Source organism: Mirounga leonina, unplaced genomic scaffold (genome assembly GCF_011800145.1).
Source record: "Mirounga leonina isolate KUSES-001 unplaced genomic scaffold, KU_Mleo_1.0 Mir_176, whole genome shotgun sequence".
Classification (NCBI taxonomy): Eukaryota; Metazoa; Chordata; class Mammalia; order Carnivora; family Phocidae; genus Mirounga; species Mirounga leonina.
In genome coordinates this window covers 1,064,324-1,085,727 of record NW_023270454.1, presented here as the reverse complement: position 1 = coordinate 1,085,727, position 21,404 = coordinate 1,064,324, and positions in this window count along the sequence as shown.

Below are 21,404 nucleotides of genomic sequence, written 5' to 3'. Positions count from 1 at the left end.
TTTCCACAGAGACATCATGCCCCTTTTCCATGGTCACATTGCTAGTTAATAGGAAAAGGGTTCAAAAACTAGGTTTTTGCCCTGGCTCTGCCATTATGTGGGACCACCTTAGGATAGAGAGAAAATACCCACACCATGAAGAACAGAACTCTAAGATTTCCAGTTTGATGGTAAAAAGAGCAGGAATACAATTCAGGCAGAATTAAGACCTGTCGTTTCCTAACCAATTACTACCTTGATTCTGTTAGCTTTTGTCTGTGAAGGCAGCAGAACACTGTTTATGGTGAGAATGACTAATTTCATATACAGTTTAACTAGGTGGTTCAATCAAACTGCTCTTTCCTATGAAATTTGATGGTGGGAAATGATTACCATATAAAAAAGGTTTCACTCTGTTTGATTGAGTGATTTCTATAAAGCCTCTATAGCATAATTTCATGGCTGTGAACGTTAATTTCACAACAGCCAACTGTAATTGGGTTCCAAGGCAGGAAAGCCAAGCCCCCTCTCCAATAGATTTTGCCTCTCTGGTATAGGGGAAGGTGGAGGAGGGGAGAGCAGGGGAGGGAGAAGGAGAAGGTGGGAAGGGGAGAGTGGATTGAATCTCACTAGAATGTGAATGTGCCCATAAAAGTTCAACTTCCTGCTCTGAAAACTCCTGCAATAAGAAACAATAAATTGCAATGCTGATTCACTTCTCTAAGTAAGGAGGAGTTGTGAACGCAGGCTCCGCTGGGTTCCCTGGGTTTATTTATAAGGGGAAAAATTGTGCTTTGGATCACCCAGGGAACCCAACTGCATTTAAGATGACATTTGCTAAAAGTTCTCTCCTGGTTATCAACTCCTTAGAGCCTCTGGGCCTGTGTGAGAGATACCCCTAAACCAGGCAGTCAAGGAGGGCTCCTGCCATCTGGTGGTTCACAGCACTAGAGGGTGATTCTGAGTAGATATTTACCCAATAGCTAGCTTCCCTACCTGCTTCCCCATTTCTCTCCTGTCCTTCAAATATTAGGGTAACTCATCAGTAGAGATTTTGGGGGGAATCTGATTTATGTAGATAATTTTGCCCAAAGAGAATTGACTAGCTTATAAGGGCACATTTTTTAGATGTTCAGTTGCAGCGGCTGAGCTGAGATTCAAACCCTGTCCTTCTAGCCCTGAAGCCCTTATGTTACTACAGTGGTGACTTGGGGCCTGAAGGTTCTGGGGAACTTGAGGACACAGTCGCCATGTCTGGTGAGTGAGAGCACCTTGACTGTGTGTCAGGCAGTGTGCTGGGCACGGTCACACACACTAGATCCTGGATCTTTGCCATGATTACTCTTATTTTACAGAAGTGGAAACGGAGGTACTGAGAGGTTGCTAGCTGCGCTGCAGGTCACACAGCCAGTAGGTAGCAGAGCTGGCATCTGATTTCGTGTCTGTCCCCTCCTAGTCCAGTGTCTTTTCTGCCACACCAGGAAGGAGTCTCAGGCTAAGAGATGTTGAACAGAATCAGACATGTGTCTTTTGCAGCAAGTTCTACAGTTCTGTCTCTTCTCCTCCAGCCCCTGATTCACTGCTTTTCTTTAGTCAGGTGGGCCAGAGAAGCCAGTGACCCAGGATGTACCTTTAAGGGGAATCTTGCCAAGAACCTTGCTCTAAATCATCTCTCTACCACTATTAGTAATTACATCATAACAGGCTCATTGTTTTCACTTCAAGAAGACTTTTGTTTTTTAACAATTGTATTTCAAATTGCAAATATCCTTAGAAAGAGCAAAAATTGTAAACCTTTCCCAGTTAAGTCTAGGTCCTTGAAAATGAAACACCAAAATTTGGTTCTGGGGAGCAGGGAACTTGAATCTGGAAAAAATGCAGGAATAAGAAGGGTGGGGCAAATGTTGAGATGGATACCTTTCAGCTCCAAGTAACTGTTGGTGACCAAGCGCCAGTGGACTCTTCCCACTAACTCTGGGCCACCCATTCAAAGCAACTTAGGTGGAGGTAGGATGACATGGAGGTCAGGAGACTGATCTCACAGGTTTCCAACTGACCGGCACTTACTCTCACCAAGCAGTCTGATCAGAAGTTATCCTCCTGGCTCTTGTCTGCTCTGCCTCTTACCCCTGCACAATCTGAATGGAGAGACCAACCAGCAGCTCAGCTTTGCCTTTCTCTGCTGCCTCAACATACATTTGCAAGCACCAAGTATGTTAAACCCTTCCCACCCCTCGTTTCCCCAATCCTCCTATCTCTCCCATCTATTGTCATTGTTGAAAATGAATCATGTAAACAAAGATTTTTTTTTAATCTACAGTAGCCCTAATTGAATCGTTTTGCTGCATTGTTATAGAGAAACAGGGTAATTTCCTGTCAGTTATTGAGCTATTTAGCAGTTATTTCTTATCATTAGTTTGCAAATTCAAACAGCATCAAATTCTGTTTGCCAAGTTACAAAGGCATGTCATCATGGGGCCCTCTCTGAACAAGCCAGGCCTTTCTCTTAGTTCCCTCCTCCTCCTCCTCCCAGGCCTGCCAGCCTGAAGCAGCTTCTGCAAAGAAAGGTCAGTGCCCCAGAGAGCCTGCCTAATGGGTGTTTATCTCTCTTTGGCACTTTCATTAGCTAATGGAGCGAGCTGTTTCCCATGGGAGTGACAGCCCCACCAGGGAGCTTGGAGTTGGCATGTACATCTGCCACCCCTGGGAATGGGTCACCTGGAGGGCCAGCCTCTACTAAATAGCTAGGACAGACGAAGACATAAGCATTCCATATTACCAATATGCACAGTCTGCTTTCTTGGCCTACACTGAGCTCTGTCTCCCTATATCAAAAGGCATTTCTCAGGCACTCAACTCAGGGCACCCGTGCCTTGCCTAATAATGCCACAGACATGACACCTATCACTAGTGGTACAAACATATAGGTTAAAGAAGAATATCAATGCAAGGGAAGAACAGCCAATAGGCTGTCCTTCAGGGTGGGGATGGCATTAAGCAACTCTCACCAAACTTTCCACTGACAACACTTGCTTCCAACTAAAATTAGGTCAGAAGTTCCTTGAGGACAGCCTTAGAGAGGACAGGAGTCACAAAAGACACAGCCTCTATGATATCTACAAAATTCCCAGCTATCAGCTATCCTTGGTGATTTGGGCTATGAGGAGTTTGTGGTCTGATTGAGGGCTGTTAACTTTTGCAACCAGCTACTAAAGCCAACTCTTTTTCTGTACCCACTGCCTCCTTGGGCCACTGGGAAGCTGCCTGGGTTTATCATGAAGTCCTCTCCCCTCTCCACCCACCCACAACTCTCACCCCCAAATGCCCAGTTAAATACTTAGAGCATGTAGAGTTTGAGGGTAAGAGAATTCTCAATAGAACTAAGGGTAAGTGTAGGATACAAGGATAAGGTAGGTAAATTCTTTTTGTTGAATGTATTACTTATCTATTGCTGTGTAACAAATTATCTATTGCTGTGTAACAAAACAAAATACACCAAATTTAACAGTTTAAACATCTGTCATTTTAAAGTTCCCTTGGGTCAGGAATCCAGTGTGGTTTAGTTGGGTGCCTCTGGCTCAATATCTCTTAAAATGTTGATGTTGCAGTGAAGCTGTTGGCAGAGACCTCAAGCTCATCTGAGGCTGACTGAGTGCTGGGAATCTACTTCTAAGTTTAGTCATGTGGTCATGGGCATGTGGCAGTCCTTGGTACCTTTCCTGGGGGCTTTTCCCTAAGGTGAGCAATCTGGGAGAGAGCAAGAGAGCATCCCCAAGAAAGACACTGCAGTTTTGCTGTCACTATATCAGATGTGACATCCCGTCACTTTCCTTGCATTCTATTCAACAGAAGGCAGTCACCAGGTTCAGGCTTACACAGGGGTGTGAATGCCAGGAGGACCACTGGGGTCATCTTAAAGTCTGCCTACCACACTAACCTTCAGAAATTCAAAGTACCTCTGGATTTTTCCTGCCCCTTTTTTCTTTCCTCGATCAACTGATTCCGTAGTCATTCATAGAGCATCTATCATGTATGATGCCTTGTGGTAAATACCATAGGAAATGCAACAACATTTAATAACAGAGCTCCGTATTTACCTTAAGGGGCTCAAGTCTATGGTGAGATAAGACAAGTCTGCCTGTATCCATCCTGAAGGTGGTTTGGGTGCTCAGGTAGAGGAACAAGCAGTGCTGTGGTGACTCTGAAGAGGGAATTCTTTCTTTAGGGAGATCAGTCAAGGAGAGCTTCCTTTACTCTTCCTGTTTTACAAATAGGAAGAAAGGTGGGAAGGAGAAAGTTGGTGGAAAGGAGAAGGAAGACAACAAGGAAGGACAGAAGTAGGAAAGGAACAAAGGGAGAGAAGGAGGGAGGAAAGAAGGAAGAGAGGAAGGAAAGAAGCTAAGGAGGAAGGGAGGAAGGAAGCAAGAAAGAAAATAAAGAAGAAAGGATGGAAGGAAAGAAAACTGTGCCAGAGGTTACTTTCTAATTTCACTTCTTTCCTCAAAAGTATTTTAATGATTTTCTACTATATAAATAAATGATAAACATCGACATTCAAAGCTTTCCAACCGTTTCTTCCACTATATTCCTTATCCAACTCCTCCCTCCCACACTTAAATGTTGAAGTGAATAATGGATGGATCCAGGTTTTTAATCCAATCTTGCCAGTTTCTAAAGCTCATATGATTTCTACCAGACTACTCAGCTTCCCAAATCAATATTATTTGACAGCTGGTTAGCTGGGGCAAAAAACAGTGTGACCCTCACTTCCAAGACCCCACTGGAATGAATCAGGAAGTGGTAATGCCAGTGATTAAGGACAGGGAGAATGCAGAGTTGAAGAGTTCCTTTTGGGACTCACCACTTTGAAGTTATGACAGGAGCTTTGAAAGGTAAGGTCTAAAGTGACAGAGTGAGTCTGAAGATAGTGGAAGATTTTGAGCCATCTACAGAAATGATAACTAAAGTGATAGTAGTAATCGAAATCTTCAGTACTGATAAAAAACCAACACTGATATTTGTACCCCGCATAAAAAAGAACATGAAAAAGTTAAACAACAGAACTCCAGATAGGTGTAGTCCACCACAGGTGGCATTGCTAATGCAAAATAGTAGGTAACCATGGAGAAATTATTTTTCAATAGTTAGGTACTCTTTCCAGTAGAGCTCACTTGGAAGGGGTTCTCTTCCCACCAAAAGCCATGGGAATCTATATAGAACTTCATGCAGTTGTGGTGGGCAGTCTCTAAAATGGTCTCCAGTGATCTCCATCTCCTGGTGTTCATACCTTGAGTAAGGCCTGTTCCTGAGAGTGGGCTGGACTTTGTGACTTGCTTCAAAGAGATAGTATGTACCAGAGGTATTACATGTCATTTCTGAAATTAGATTACAAAGAAAAAGACTATTTTCCATGTTGGGCACCCCTTCTGGTTCATTTGTTTACTTGCTCCGAGAGAACACAGATGCCATCCTGTGAGCTGCCCTATGGAGAGGCCTTTTGGCCAGGAACTGATATCTTTGGCCAGCAGACCTGAAGCCTGCCAACACCATGGGAGTAAACTTGGAAAAGCATCTTCTCCCAGCAAGTCTCAATATGACCACAGCCCAAGCCAATACCTTGATTGCAAGTTTGTGAGAAACCCAGAGCAAAAGCATCCAGCTAAGTTATGCCTGGATTTCTGACCCTCAGAAACTGTCAAATAATACATGTTTATTGTTTTAAGTCACTACATTTTGGGGTAATTTGTTACAGAGCAGTAGAAAATTAATGCATCGCCTCAAGCACTTCAAGGTGAGAAAAATAGTTACTCTCTGGTGTTGGTAACTAGAAGCTGAAGCAGAACATCTCAGAGAACTCAAATTGAGGTGGAATGAATTTCTTTACACATCGGTTTGTGCAGATCTGTATAGTGGCTGATTGGAATTGGAATATATAGATCTTTGGACATTTTTTTTAACACCATATGTATGGCTGCGTTTGGTCCTTGTTCTACTGGTGATGGAAAAACAGAATTCTCTATAAACAGTCCCCATACAAGGAAGGTATGAATTAGCACAAGGCATGAGCCAAGGTTGAGACGTGAAGCAAAGGAAAGGACTCAAACAAGATTAGACTGGAGACCATTTCATTAGTTTCTCTGGAAGAATCCACAAAAATTTCAAGTCAGAAAGTACTAGAATTAAAACCAGAAGATCATAGTCATGATATACACATTATACACATTAATTGTAGTGTGTGGTACACATAAGTAAAAACCCCAGAGCCAAACCTGAAGATTATTACTATTATGATGTGAATGTCTAAACAGCAATCTGTAGTATTAGCCACAGTCTACATAAAGGTAGCTAACCTGTGTATATAATGTCTACTATGTGCCAGGCACTTTTCCAAGCTGATGATGTATGTATGATCATTGACCTCATGTTAAGTACTATTATTATCATCACTTTGTAAATGAGGAAACTGAGGCACAAAATCTTTAAGTAACTTGCTTAAGTATCCAGTTAGAAAGCTGTAGAATCAAGATTTGAGCAGAGGCAGTCTGGCTTCAGAATCCACTTGTTACCACTGCTCTGAAATATATTTCTAATGAATCTTTTCATGGAAACAGAAAGAAAGGGGCCAATAGTTATTCAGCAGCATTTAGTCCTAAAAGCAGAAAGCAAGAGACAATTCTTAACCTCCAGATAGTATAAAAGACAAGAAAAGAACTCATCGTTTGGGAAAAGAGAGGTAGGGTGAACTGGACATTTCTGTTTGTTGCTCCAGATCTAGTCTCTGTCTTTATCTGCCCAGCTGTGTACTCTAGAAAGCTGACCTATATAAACTGAAACAACTTTCTGTCTTGCCTCAGGCTTTTTCAGAGGGGGGGGCAGGGAGTGTAGAAAGGGCATCCTCCAGCTCTTTTTAGTTACGTTGTCATGGGTTGGTTGCATCCTCTCTGGAAGGTCAGAGCTTTTACTGACAGCACCGTCTGTAGAATTACCCTCTCCAGGACCCAGAAACCCATTTCTACCATTTCCCCTTAAGTCCAAGGCATGGTTGCCCATCCTAGCAGCACTGTAATATCCTTCATGGGTTCCCTCTCTTCTCTTGTTTGAATATATCACTTCTGTATATCATCTTCTGCTGCGGTCCTGGGCACATTTTAGGGTTTTCTTATCACAGCAAGGTTCAGAAAATTTGCCTATAAGTTTGAGGTAGGGAAGACTTCAAGATTTTGGTGACACTTATATTATCTTCCCAATCTGCCCCTTATAGTCTTGAGCCAAGCTTTCATAGAGGGAGGGACAGAAAGGCTTCAATAAAACAAAAGTCTATATCACCACAAGTGAGTGAGAAAACAAAATAAGAGGTGACCTAGATTACAATAGCTACCCAGGGTAACTTTTAGATAAGTCCAGGGTCTCCTAAATATAGAAGGCAACATTTATAGGGCTGCTTTTACAGTTCTTTTGCTAAAAACACTATAAACCAGAGAATATATTCATTGTGACCAATTTCCCCTGATTCTACTCTCAATTGATGTGGCCCTAGGGAGACTAACATGATATATATTTATGCTATTGAAAGTAATTGTTAGTTTGTATAATGTTCAGAAGTGAAATGGCTCCTTTAGGTGTACTGATAAGAAAAATGTGTTACATATAGCTGACAATTTAGTCAAAATTCTAGTGAACCAGAATAAATAATTTGAGAAGAAAGAAAACTAAATGGTGGGTGTTGTGGTTGTCAAGGAATTTAGATGCCTTTTATTCATAATGAATCCCCACATAGCTCATATGAAGAAGGCTAATATTGTTAGTCATCTCAATGAGCACCAGACACCGGAGCACAAAGAGGATGAGAATCAGTCCACATTCGTTAGGAAATTTTCAAATCCTGTCTCCCAGTCTCACTCTGTAATTCATTTTCATAGGCCAGTGATAAGGAAATGATAGCCAGGAGGCCAAATCTGGCCTTTTGTTTATTTTTGTAAATAAAGTTTTATTGGAGTACAACAATGCACACTTGTTAATGTATTGTTATTGGCTGCTTTCTACACTGTCAGTATTAAGTAGCTGCAAAAGAGATGCTATGGCCCACAAAACCAAAACCAGTGCTATCTAGTTCTTTACATAAAAAAGCTTGCTGACCTCCAATCTAGGCTATCAACAGTTAGTTTTCCTGTTCTTCTTCGAATTCTGATCATAAAATGTTGTGCACTAACTTTCCATTTTTTCCTTCATCTTTTTCAGTTCTATGGAGATAAATTATCTTGGACTGCACAACTCAGAAATAGCAGGTTCGAAAAGACAGGCCCAAGACAGTAAGTAGCCAGGAGAATCGTGTCCATCTGGTTCAAAGGAAAATCATTTTATTTTTCTAAGGTTTTGTTGAATTTCAATAATCCCTTCAAGCTCTAAAATTATTAGTGTGTGAAGAGTCTAAAGTATGATCCTTGGAAATAACTAATGTTGTATACTAAGAGAAAAAAATAAAAGCCTATTAAAAGATCATAGATAGCAATGGAGTAATTGTCTCAAAACTGCCCTTTTCCAGATTAATCTTCTAAAATTCACATTTTAGGCATGCCAATCTCTTACCCAATGCTTTCAAAAATTTTTCTTGCCCAGTGATCTAGAACCATCGATATCATATGGATAAAAATCACCATTAAAAAGCACATTTCTGCATCATAACATTGATATAAAATTTTGAATTATGAAAGCTAATACTACATATTTTTAGGATACATGTATACATGCAAGAGGATGTGCATGGGAAAGATAAGCACATAATTCCAAAATGGGATACTTCTGGTTGGGAAAGGAAAAGGAATATGATCTGGGATGAATACATGGGAAATTTCAGTTGTAATTTGTAAATTGTTTTTCTTATGTTGGATGGTATATACACGGGTATTTGTTTATTTACTTATTTACTTAAACTTCTTGTTATTCTGAGATATTTAAGAAAAAAAGCATAAAATAGTTATCCCTGGTCATCTATCAATATTTTTAGTCTCATTTCCCAACACTTTCTACCTCAGTCAGATTAGTCTACAAACCTAAATTGATATCCACCTTGAGCATGTATTTTTTTGGCAGTTTTTCTCACATTGCTATCCTATCTGTAAGCTTTTGTCCCCTGTCCTTTTCTCATCCTTAATGTCCCACTTATTCCATGATCTTCCCAGGATACAGTGGTCTCTCTTTTCTTCTACCAAGTATGGTGCTTGTTCTCTAAGCCAACATTTGGTTTCCTACAAATATATATATTTTTGCATCCAGATTTTAAACTCTTAAAGAGCATGAGTTCTGTGTTATACATATCTATAACCCCCACAATGTCTTTCACACAGCAATGAACTATAGTTTGATAAATATTCTAAAAATGTTTAAATATATTGTCAGCATGTGGCCTTTCCCTTTCTCCTTGGTTCAGTGGGTTTGGTAGACCCAAGGCACTGGGGTTGCAGATGTCTAAAGAAGCCCCTGCTACTTGCAATCCTTCAGAGAGAGAATCTCTTGAAGGAATAGTCCTAGTGTAGCAACTCCTGGGGGTTGCCTGGTTTTCTTGTATTTTCTGGTCTTTTTTTTCTGAAATACATTTCATATATCTATATATACACATATATACACACACACGTACATATAAGATACATATATTTATATATTAAATTATATTTTAATTTATATTATAAAATATATAATGTAATACAATATAAAAATACAATTTAATTATATATTATAAATTATACTATGTTATATATACAACACATTTACAGCATTGGAGACATTCTGCCTTGAAGAGCTAAGAGCAGATCTATGTAGAACTGAGTCAAAGAACGTGCTATGGTAAATTGATTGATTTTTTTGTATCAAAAATCTATTTTGTTTAGAATGGAAAAGATTGTCTTATTCCTAGGGAATTTCATTCACCACAAGGTAGAGAAATGATGGAAGATCTACTGGGAAAAAAATGTGTTATAAAGCTATTAGAAATTGCTTTGAATCTATTAAAGCCTTTCACCTTATCCTGGTTACTGCTCTATCTCCAGCATCCAGCATAGTGTCAGCATAACTTAGATATTCAAAAATTATTTTTTGAATGAAGAAATATACTCTAATTTAAACTCCTAAGATAGATCATTGTACACTTAGATCTATACAGATGGCATGTGATTAAGTCACTCTTATGTACATAGGTCTTGAGTAATATCCCATTGTGGGTAATGGGTGATATCAGAATTCTTCCCAGATACAACATGAGGTCAACTACTCCAGATGATGTTAAAATTGATTGGTTAGGTTCAATAACAACTAGGCTTTGGTTTGTAATATCAGCATTCATTTGCCAATCATTGCTCACATTACTTCATCATGAAATTCTTTTATACTTTTAAATTTTAATATTTTGCCTTAGTTTTGATTAAAAACAATCTTTATTCATCAGGAATATTGGTCTGAAATTCTCCTTTTTGTTGGAGTCTTTGCCTGGTTTGGGGATTAAGGAAATGTTGGCCTCATAGAATGAGTCTGGGAGCTTTTCTTCTGTTTCTAGTTTTTGAAACAGCTTCAGGAGGATAGGTATTATTTCTAGTTTGAATGTTTGGTAGAATTTCCCAGGGAATCCATCAGGCCCTGGGCTCTAGTTTTTTGGTGATCACTGCTTCAATCTCGTTACTGGTTATTGGCCTATTCAGATTGTCAGTTTCTTCCTGTTTCAGTCTTGGTAGTTTATAGGTTTTCCAGGAAAGCATCCATTTCTTCCAGGTTACTTAATTTATTGGCATATAGTTGGTGATAATAGTTTCTAATAATTGTTCCTATTTCCTTGGTGTTAGTCATGATCTCTCCTCTTTCATTCATAATTTTATTAATTTGGGTCCTTTGTCTTTTCTTTTGGAAATCTGGCCAGTGGTTTATCCATCTTATTAATTCTTTCAAAGAACCAGCTTCCAGTTTCATTGGTTTCTAACTCACTGATCTCTGCTCTACTCTAATTGTTTCTCTCCTAATGCATGGCTTAGGCACTGTTTGTTGCTTTTTCTCTAGTTCTTTAAGGTGTAAAGTTAGTTGGTGAAATTCAGGATTTTTCTATTTTTTTTAGTGAGGCTTGGATGGCTATGTATTTCCCCCTTAGGACCACCTTTGCAGTATCCCATAGGTTTTGGACTGATGTGTTTTTGTTCTCATTGATTTCCATGAATTGTTTAAATTCTTCTTTGATTTCCTGGTTGACCCAAACATTCTTGAGCAGAGTGGTCTTTAGCTTCCAAGTGTTTGAATTTCTGCCAATTTTTTCTTGTGATTGAGTTCCAGTTTTAAAGCATTGTGGTCTGAGAATATGCAGGGAATAATCTCAATCTTTTGGTATCGGTTGAGACCTGATTTGTGACCCAGTCTGTGGTCTATTCTGGAGGAAGTTCCATGCGCGCTCGAGAAGAATGAATATTCTGTTATTTTAGGGTGGAATGTTCTGTATATATCTATGAGGTCCATCTGGTCCAGTGTGTCATTCAAAGCTCTTGTTTCTTTGTTGATTTTCTGCTTAGATGATCTGTCCATTGCTGAGAGTGGAGTATTGAGGTATCCTACAGTTAACATATTATTATCAATATGACTCTTTATTTTGGTTAACAGTTGGCTGCTCCCATGTTGGGGGCACAGATATTTACAATTGTTAGATCTTCTTGTTGGATAGACCTTTTAAGAACGATATAGTGTCCTTCTGTGTCTCTAACTACAGTCTTTAGTTTAAAATATAATTTGTCTGATAAAAGAATTGCTACCCCAGCTTTCTTTGGAGGTCTGTTGACATGGAAGATGGATCTTCATTCCTTCACTTTCAGTCTGGATGTATCTTTAGGTTCAAAGTGAGTCTCTTGTAGACAGTATATGGATGGATCCTGTCTTTTTATCTAATCTGCAACCCTGTGCCATTTTATGGGAGCATTTAGGCCATTCACATTGAGAGTGATTATTGAAAGATATGAATTTATTATCACCATGTTGCCTGTGAAGTCCTTGTTTCTATAGATTGTCTCTGTAAATTTCTGTTCTATGTCATTCTTGGGGTTTTTCTCCTTTTATAGAATTCCCCTAAATATTTCCTGCAGGGCCGGCTTAGTGGTGACATATTCTTTCAGTTTCTGTTGGTCTTGGAAGCTCTGCATCTCTCCATCCATTCTAATGACATCCCTGATGAATATGGATTCCAAAATTCTGGAAAAAATCCTAGCTAATAGGATCTAACAATACATTAAAATGATCATCCACCATGACCATGTGGGATTTCTCCCCAGGATGCAAGGGTGGTTCAACATTTGCAAATCAATCAGTGTGATAAAACACATTAATAAGAGGAGAGAGAAGAACCATATGGTCCTCTCAATTGATGCAGAAAAAGCATTTGACAAAATAGAACATCCTTTCCTGAATAAAAGTCTTCAGAATATAGGGATAGAGGGAACATTCCTCAAGTTCATAAAATCCATCTATGAAAAACCCACAGTGAATATCATCCTCAATGGGGAAAAGCTGAGAGCATTTCCCTTAAGATCAGGGACACGTCAAGGTTGCCCACTCTCACCACTATTGTTCAACATAGTACTAGAAGTCCTAGCAACAGCAATCAGACAACAAAAAGAAATAAAGATAATCAAATTGGCAAAGAAGAAGTTAAACTTTCTCTCTTTTCACAGATGACATGATACTTTATATGGAAAACCCAAAAGACTCCACCCCCAAATTACTAGAACTCATACAGCAATTCAGTAATGTGGCAGGATGCAAAATCAATGCACAGAAATCAGTTGCTTTCTTATACACTAACAATGCAACTGTAGAAAGAGAAATTAGAGAAACGATTCCATTTAAAATAGCACCAAAAACCATAAGATACCTCGGAATAGACCTAACCAAAGAGGTAAAGGATCTATACCCTAGGAACTACAGAACACTCATGAAAGAAATTGAAGAAGACACAAAAAGATGGAAAAATATTCCATGCTCATGGATCAGAAGAGTAAACATCGTTAAAATGTTTATGCTGTCCAGAGCAATCTATACCTTCAACGCCATCCTGATCAAAATTCTGATGACATTTTTCAAAGTGCTGGAAGAAATAATCCTAAAAATTGTATGGAATCAGAAAAGATCCTGAATCTCCAAGGAAATGTTGAAAAAGAAAAACAAAGCTGGGGGCATCACGTTGACTGATTTCAAGCTATATTACAAAGCCATGATCACCAAGACAGCATGGTCTTGGCACAAAAACAGACATATAGACCAATGGAACAGAATAGAAAGCCCAGATATGGACCCTCAACTCTATGGTCAAATAATCTTTGACAAAGCAGGAAAAAATATGCAATGGAAAAAAGACAGTCTCTTCAATAAATGGTGCTGGGAAAATTGGACAGCCACATGCAGAAGAAACAAACTCAACCATTCTCTAACACCATACACAAAGATAATCTCAAAATGGATGAAAGACCTCAATGTGAGACAGGAATCCATCAAAATCCTAGAGGAGAACATAGGCAGTAACCTCTTTGACATCGGCCACAGCAACTTCTTTCAAGATACATCTCCAAAACCTAGTGAAACAAAAGCGAAAATGAACTTTTAGGACTTCATCAAGATAAAAAGCTTCTGCACAGCAAAGGAAACAGTCAACAAAACAAAGAGGCAACCCACAGAATGGGAGAAGATATTTGCAAATGACACTACAGATAAAGGGCTGGTATCCAAGATCTATAAAGAACTTCTCAAACTCAACACCCAAAAAACAAATAATCAAGTCAAAAAATGGGCAGAAGACATAAACAGACACTTCTCTGAAGAAGACATACAAATGGCTAACGGACACATGAAAAAATGTTCACCATCATTAGCCATCAGGGAAATTCAAATCCAAACCACATTGAGATACCACCTTATACCAGTTAGAATGGCAAAAATGGACAAGGCAAGAAACAACAAATGTTGGAGAGGTTGTGGAGAAAGGGGAACCCTCTTACACTGTTGGTGGGAATGCAAGTTGGTACGGCCACTTCGGAAAACAGTGTGGAGGTGCCTCAAAAAATTAAAAATAGAGCTACCCTATGACCCAGCAATTGCACTCCTGGGTATTTACCCCAAAGACACAGATGTAGTGAAAAGAAGGGCCATATGCACCCCAATGTTCATAGCAGCAATGTCCACAATAGCCAAACTGTGGAAAGAGCCGAGATGCCCTTCAACAGACAAATGGATAAAGAAGATGTGGTCCATATATACAATGGAATATTACTCAGCCATCAGAAAAGAAGAATACCCAACTTTTACAACATGGATGGGACTGGAGGAGATTATGCTAAGTGAAATAAGTTTAGCAGAGAAAGTCAATTATCATATGGTTTCATTTATTTGTGGAACATAAGGAATAGCATGGAGGACATTAGGAGAAGGAAGGGAAAAATGAATGGGGAAAATTGGGGGTGGGGGAATGAACCATGAGAGACTATGGACTCTGAAAAACAAACTGAGGGTTTTAGAGGGCGTGGGGGGATGGGTTAGCCTGGTGATGGGTATTAAGGAGGCCACGTACTGCATGGAGCCCCGGGTGTTATATGCAAACAATGGATCGTGGAACACTACATCAAAAACTAATGATGTATTGTATGGTAACTAACATAACATAATAAAGTAAAGTAAAATTTAAAAAAATCTTTAAACATTATATAAAAAAGTATTAATTTGTGCTTGTGACTGTATACAGTAATAATGTATACAGTTTTAATATAATAATAATAATTAAAGATCCTGAAATGGAGGACAGAGGAGTAAGAGAAAGGTTTTATAATGAATAAATGTAATTATAATTTACTCCTAGAGCTGAAATCCATCTCAACCATGAAGAAAACACATCTCTTTACCTATACAACATTAGCATTATTTCTATCTTACCTACAATCTATATTACTAAACTGTAAGAGTGAGAAGTTTTAAACAACATTGAAAATTCGGGAAGATTCTGTATAAACAGAAAAAAACATTAGGTTCACACAAACAGGCACATATATTGGCAAGTTGACATGTACAAATATAGACACCACCTAAAGATGGCTGTGAGGAGAGAACCGTGTCAAAGCTGATAAATTATTCATCACCTGTTCTGCAGAGTGAACACTATCAGGTAATGATCTGTAATTATTAATAAATAATTTAAGCTTTAATAGCTCTGAAATGAAATGCTTAATTGCATCACAACCTAATTAATGGAATTAGCTGCAATGCTTAAAATGAGAATTTTTTTCTTCAGTCTTTCCTTTTCACATTTTCTTTGCCCCACATGTTAGTAACCCAAAGGATAAATAGGGTGATTAAATTCTAAATGTGCCCGTGCATGCGTGTGTTTGTGTGTGTAGTGGTGTGTGTGTAGTGTGTGTTGCAACATGGGGATATGTGTGTGTGTGGATTTGTTCTGCGACTCTTGATATCCAAAGTATTCTAGGAGATGGAGAAAGAAGCTTCACTGAATCATTCCCGGCAATAACCCTAGTAGTGACTTTTCTCAGATTGGTACAATATTTAATTCTGAAATTATAGAGCTCCTACTGTGCACAAAGCTTTGTGGTGGCCATGGGTGGGGGGTAGAGGTGGGAGGAAGGGACGGTGTGGAGCTACAGGCACAAATAAGATGAACACCTGGCTTTTTGGAGGTTATGGTTTCCTGGGGCAACAATAGTCATGAGATACAAAACACAGATTCCAATTTACAAACTTGTTGGTGAAACTGGAAAAGACAGAGGTGAGGGTCATGAAAACAAAGACCAGTAAGTGCAAGAATGAGGTTTGTGGACTCCCACAGCTCATGGAGTTCCAGGTCCCACTCTGACTCCAACACTTTTGTAGAATCCATAGTGGTTCATAGAGCTCTCATTATCTCATAATCTATCATTTTTCTCCATAATCCTCACATTATCTTTGAACTTCCAGACTTTTTCTACTTTGCCTCTTTTCTGGGAATCATCTCCTGCCTCTTGCTTACCACTTGCTCCCACATCATATAGGCCCTTAAGCCTTGCCAAGCCTTGAAGGAGGCCTAAAAGAGATGCTAAGAAAATGCAGATTTGGGAAATGCTTACCAGGAATGTGTTCTGGAAGTGGTGGTGAGTATGGAAGAAAGACAGTGAGGGATGAGTAAGTACAGACTAAAGAGCAAGGATTCAACTGGAGGGGGTAGAGGCAAAGCCAGAGCAAAGGACAAGAGGGAAGCAAGTGTGTTCAAAGTGGAGGTCCAGAGGGTAGCTGGGAAAGCGGTCTAGAGAGTTGAATATTTACCATCCATATCTACCAAGTCCTGTGCTGAATGGTATTCTTGGTACTTTACAGATATTGACCCATTTAACATCTCATATGGTTTCACTCATATGTGGAACATAAAGAATAGTGCTGAGGACAACAGGGGAAGGGAGGGAAAACTGAAGGGGAAGAAATCAGAGAGGGAGACAAACCATGAGAGACTCTGGACTCCAGGAAACAAACTGAGGGTTACAGAGGCAGGTGGGTGGGAGGATGGGTGATGGGTATTAAGAAGGGCACATGTTGTGATGAGCACTGGGTGTTATACACAACTAATGAATCGTTGAACATTACATCAAAAACTAATGATGGACCGGGCACCTGGGTGGCTCAGTTGGTTGGGTGACTGCCTTCGGCTCAGGTCATGGTCCTGGAGTCCCAGGATCAAGTCCCGCATTGGGCTCCCTGCTCAGCAGGGAGTCTGCTTCTCACTCTGACCCTCCCCCCTCTCATGCTCTCTCTCTCTCTCTCATTCTCTCTCTCAAATAAATAAATAAAATCTTTAAAAAAAAAACAAACAAACTAATGATGGACTATTTAAGAATGATATAGTGTCCTTCAGTGTCTCTAACTACAGACTTTAGTTTAAAATATAATTTGTGTGATAAAAGAATTGCTACCCCAGCTTTCTTTGGAGGTCTGCTGGCATGGAAGATGGATCTTCATCCCTTCACTTTCAGTCTGGATGTATCTTTAGGTTCAAAGTGAGTCTCTTGTAGACAGCATATGGATGGGTCCTGTCTTTTTATCCAATCTGCAACCCAGTGCCATTTTATGGGAGCATTTAGGCCATTCACGTTGAGAGTGATCATTGAAAAACATGAATTAATTGTCATCATGTTGCCTGTGAAGACATTGTTTTTATAGATTGTCCCTTGTAAATTTCTGTTGTATATCACTCTTGGGGTCTTCCTCCTTTTATAGAACTCCCCTTAATATTTCTTGCAGGGCTGGCTTAGTGGTTACATATTCTTTCAGTTTCTGCTGGTCTTAGAAATATCTATGCCCCCAACATGGGAGCAGTCATCTACATAAGCCAACTGTTAACCAAAATAAAGAGTCATATTGAAAACAGTATGTTAATTGTAGGAGACCTCAATACTCCACTCTCAGCAATAGACAGATCATCTAAGCAGAAAATCAACAAAGAAACAAGAGCTTTGAATGACACACTGGACCAGATGGACCTCATAGATATATACAGAACATTCCATCCTGAAACAACAGAATACTCATTCTTCTTGAGTGCACATGGAACTTTCTCCAGAATAGACCACAGACTGGGTCACAAATCAGGTCTCAACCAATACCAAAAGATTGAGATTATTCCCTGCATATTCTCAGACCACAATGCTTTAAAACTGGAACTCAATCACAAGAAAAAATTGGCAGAAATTCAAACACTTGGAAGCTAAAGACCACTCTGCTCAAGAATGTTTGGGTCAACCAGGAAATCAAAGAAGAATTTAAACAATTCATGGAAATCAATGAGAACAAAAACACATCAGTCCAAAACCTATGGGATACTGCAAAGGTGGTCCTAAGGGGGAAATACATAGCCATCCAAGCCTCACTAAAAAAAAATAGAAAAATCCTGAATTCACCAACTAACTTTACACCTTAAAGAACTAGAGAAAAAGCAACAAACGATTCCTAAGCCACTCATTAGAAGAAATAATTAAGATTAGAGCAGAGATCAATGAATTAGAAACCAGAAACACAGTAGATCAGATCAACAAAACTAAAAGTTAGTTCTTTGAAAGAATTAATAAGATCAATAAACCACTGGCCAGGCTTATCCAAAAGAAAAGAGAAAGGACCCAAATTAATAAAATTATGAATGAAAGAGGAGAGATCATGATGAACACCAAGGAAATAGGAACAATTATTAGATTATTATCAACAACTATATGCCAATAAACTGAGCAATCTGGATGAAATGGAGGCCTTCCTGGAAACCTAGAAGCTGCCAAGACTGAAACAGGAAGAAATTGACAACCTGAATAGGCAAATAACCAGTAACAAGATTGAAGCAGTGATCAAAAACCTCCCAAAAAACAAGAGTCCAGGGCCTGATGGATTCCCTGGGGATTCTACCAAACATTCAAAGAAGAAATAATACCTATTCTACTGAAGCTGTTTCAAAAAATAGAAACAGAAGGAAAACTTCCAAACTCATTCTATGAGGCCAGCATTACCTTAATCCCCAAACCAGGCAAAGACTCCATCAAAAAGGAGAATTTCAGACCGATATCCCTGATGAATATGGATTCCAAAATCCTCAACAAAATCCTAGCTAATAGGATCCAACAATACGTTAAAAGGATCATCCACGATGACCAAGTGGGATTTATCCCTGGGATGCAAGGGTGGTTCAACATTTGCAAATCAATCAGTGTGATAGAACACATTAATAAGAGGAGGGAGAAGAACCATATGGTCCTCTCAATTGATGCAGAAAAAGCATTTGACAAAATAGAACATCCTTTCCTGAATAAAAGTCTTCAGAATATAGGGATAGAGGGAACATTCCTCAAGTTCATAAAATCCATCTATGAAAAACCCACAGTGAATGCCATCCTCAATGGGGAAAAGCTGAGAGCATTTCCCTTAAGATCAGGGACACGTCAAGGGTGCCCATTCTCACCACTATTGTTCAATATAGTACTAGAAGTCCCAGGAACAGCAATCAGACAACAAAAAGAAATAAAGATAATCAAATTGGCAAAGAAGAAGTCAAACTCTCTCTTTTCGCAGATGACATGATACTTTTTGTGGAAAACCCAAAAGACTCCACCCCCAAATTACTAGAACTCATACAGCAATTCAGTAATGTGGCAGGGTACAAAATCAATGCACAGAAATCAGTTGCTTTCTTATACACTAACAATGCAACTGTAGAAAGAGAAATTAGAGAAATGAATCCATTTACAAGAGCACCAAAAACCATAAGATACCTCGGAATAAACTTAACCAAAGAGGTAAAGGATCTATACTCTAGGAACTACAGAACACTCATGAAAGAAATTGAAGAAGACACAAAAAGATGGAAAAATATTCCATGCTCACGAGTCGGAAGAATAAACATTGTTAAAATGTCTATGCTACCCAGAGCAATCTATACCTTCAATGCCATCCTGATCCAAATTCCAATGATATTTTTCAAAATGTTGGAACAAACAACACTAAAATTTGTATGGAATCAGGAAAGACCCTGAATCGCCAAGGAAATGTTGAAAAAGAAAAACAAAGCTAGGGGGATCATGTTGACTGATTTCAAGCTATATTACAAAGCTGTGATCACCAAGACAGCAAGGTCTTGGCACAAAAATAGACATATAGACCAATGGAACAGAATAGAGAACCCAGATATGGACCCTCAACTCTATGGTCAAATAATCTTTGACAAAGCAGGAAAAAATATGCAATGGAAAAAAGACAGTCTCTTCAATAAATGGTGCTGGGAAAATTGGACAGCCACATGCAGAAGAAACAAACTCAACCATTCTCTAACACCATATACAAAGATAATCTTAAAATGGATGAAAGACCTCAATGTGAGACAGGAATCCATCAAAATCCTAGAGGAGAACATAGGCAGTAACCTCTTTGACATCGGCCACAGCAACTTTTTTCAAGATACATCTCCAAAAGCTAGTGAAACAAAAGCGAAAATGAACTTTTGGGACTTCATCAAGATAAAAAGCTTCTGCACAGCAAAGGAAACAGTCAACAAAACAAAGAGGCAACCCACAGAATGGGAGAAGATATTTGCAAATGACACTACAGATAAAGGGCTGGTATCCAAGATCTATAAAGAACTTCTCAAACTCAACACCCAAAAAACAAATAATCAAGTCAAAAAATGGGCAGAAGACATAAACAGACACTTCTCTGAAGAAGACATACAAATGGCTAACAGACACATGAAAAAATGTTCATCATCATTAACCATCAGGGAAATTCAAATCCAAACCACATTGAGATACCACCTTACAGAAGTTAGAATGTCAAAAATGGACAAGGCAAGGGGCGCCTGAGTGGCTCAGTTGGTTAAGCGACTGCCTTCGGCTCAGGTCATGATCCTGGAGTCCCGGGATCGAGTCCCGCATCGGGCTCCCTGCTCGGCAGGGAGTCTGCTTCTCCCTCTGACCCTCCTCCCTCTCATGCTCTCTGTCTCTCATTCTCTCTCTCAAATAAATAAATAAAATCTTAAAAAAAAATGGAAAAGGCAAGAAACAACAAATGTTGGAGAGGTTGTGGAGAAAGGGGAACCCTCTTACACTGTTGGTGGGAATGCAAGTTGGTACAACCACTTTGGAAAACAGTGTGGAGGTTCCTCAAAAAGTTAAAGATAGAGCTACCCTTTGACCCAGCAATTGCACTCCTGGGTATTTACCCCAAAGACACAGATGTAGTGAAAAGAAGGGCCATATGCACTCCAATGTTCATAGCAACAATGTCCGCAATAGCCAAACTGTGGAAAGAGCCGAGATGCCCTTCAACAGATGAATGGATAAAGATGTGGTCCATATATACAATGGAATATTAGTCAGCCATCAGAAAGGATGAATACCCAACTTTTACATCACCATGTGTACACTACAATTCTACCAAAAGCTGGGTTTGTCTTAAGTTTTTACTTCTGGTGGCTGCATTTTATACCCAATCCCATTCCATGGCACCAGAGTGGCAGGAATGCACTCTCCCATCATTTGTCTTTTGGCTTTGCCCTGAGGCTTGCTTTGGACAGTGTGCCTGTGAGTATGACTTAAGGCAAGTCTTGAAATGTGCTTGGGTGGTTGGGTTCACTCTTTTGTCTTCCTGCATTTCTCTGTAAGTAGAATATGTCTCAGGTAGCCACTAGTTCAAAGAAGTGGTAAGACATGCAGAGCAAACCTCAATCCAACCTCTGCTTGGAGCCAGACTTAGTCAAGCACAACATAGAAGATCTGTGACCAGAAGATCTGTAGCCTGAAGCAGAGCTATCCCTGCTGACCTGCATACCAGTGAGCATGGAAATAAAAGCTTATTGCTATATGCCATTAGGATTTTGTAGTTGTTTGTTATGTATCATTATTGCGACAGTA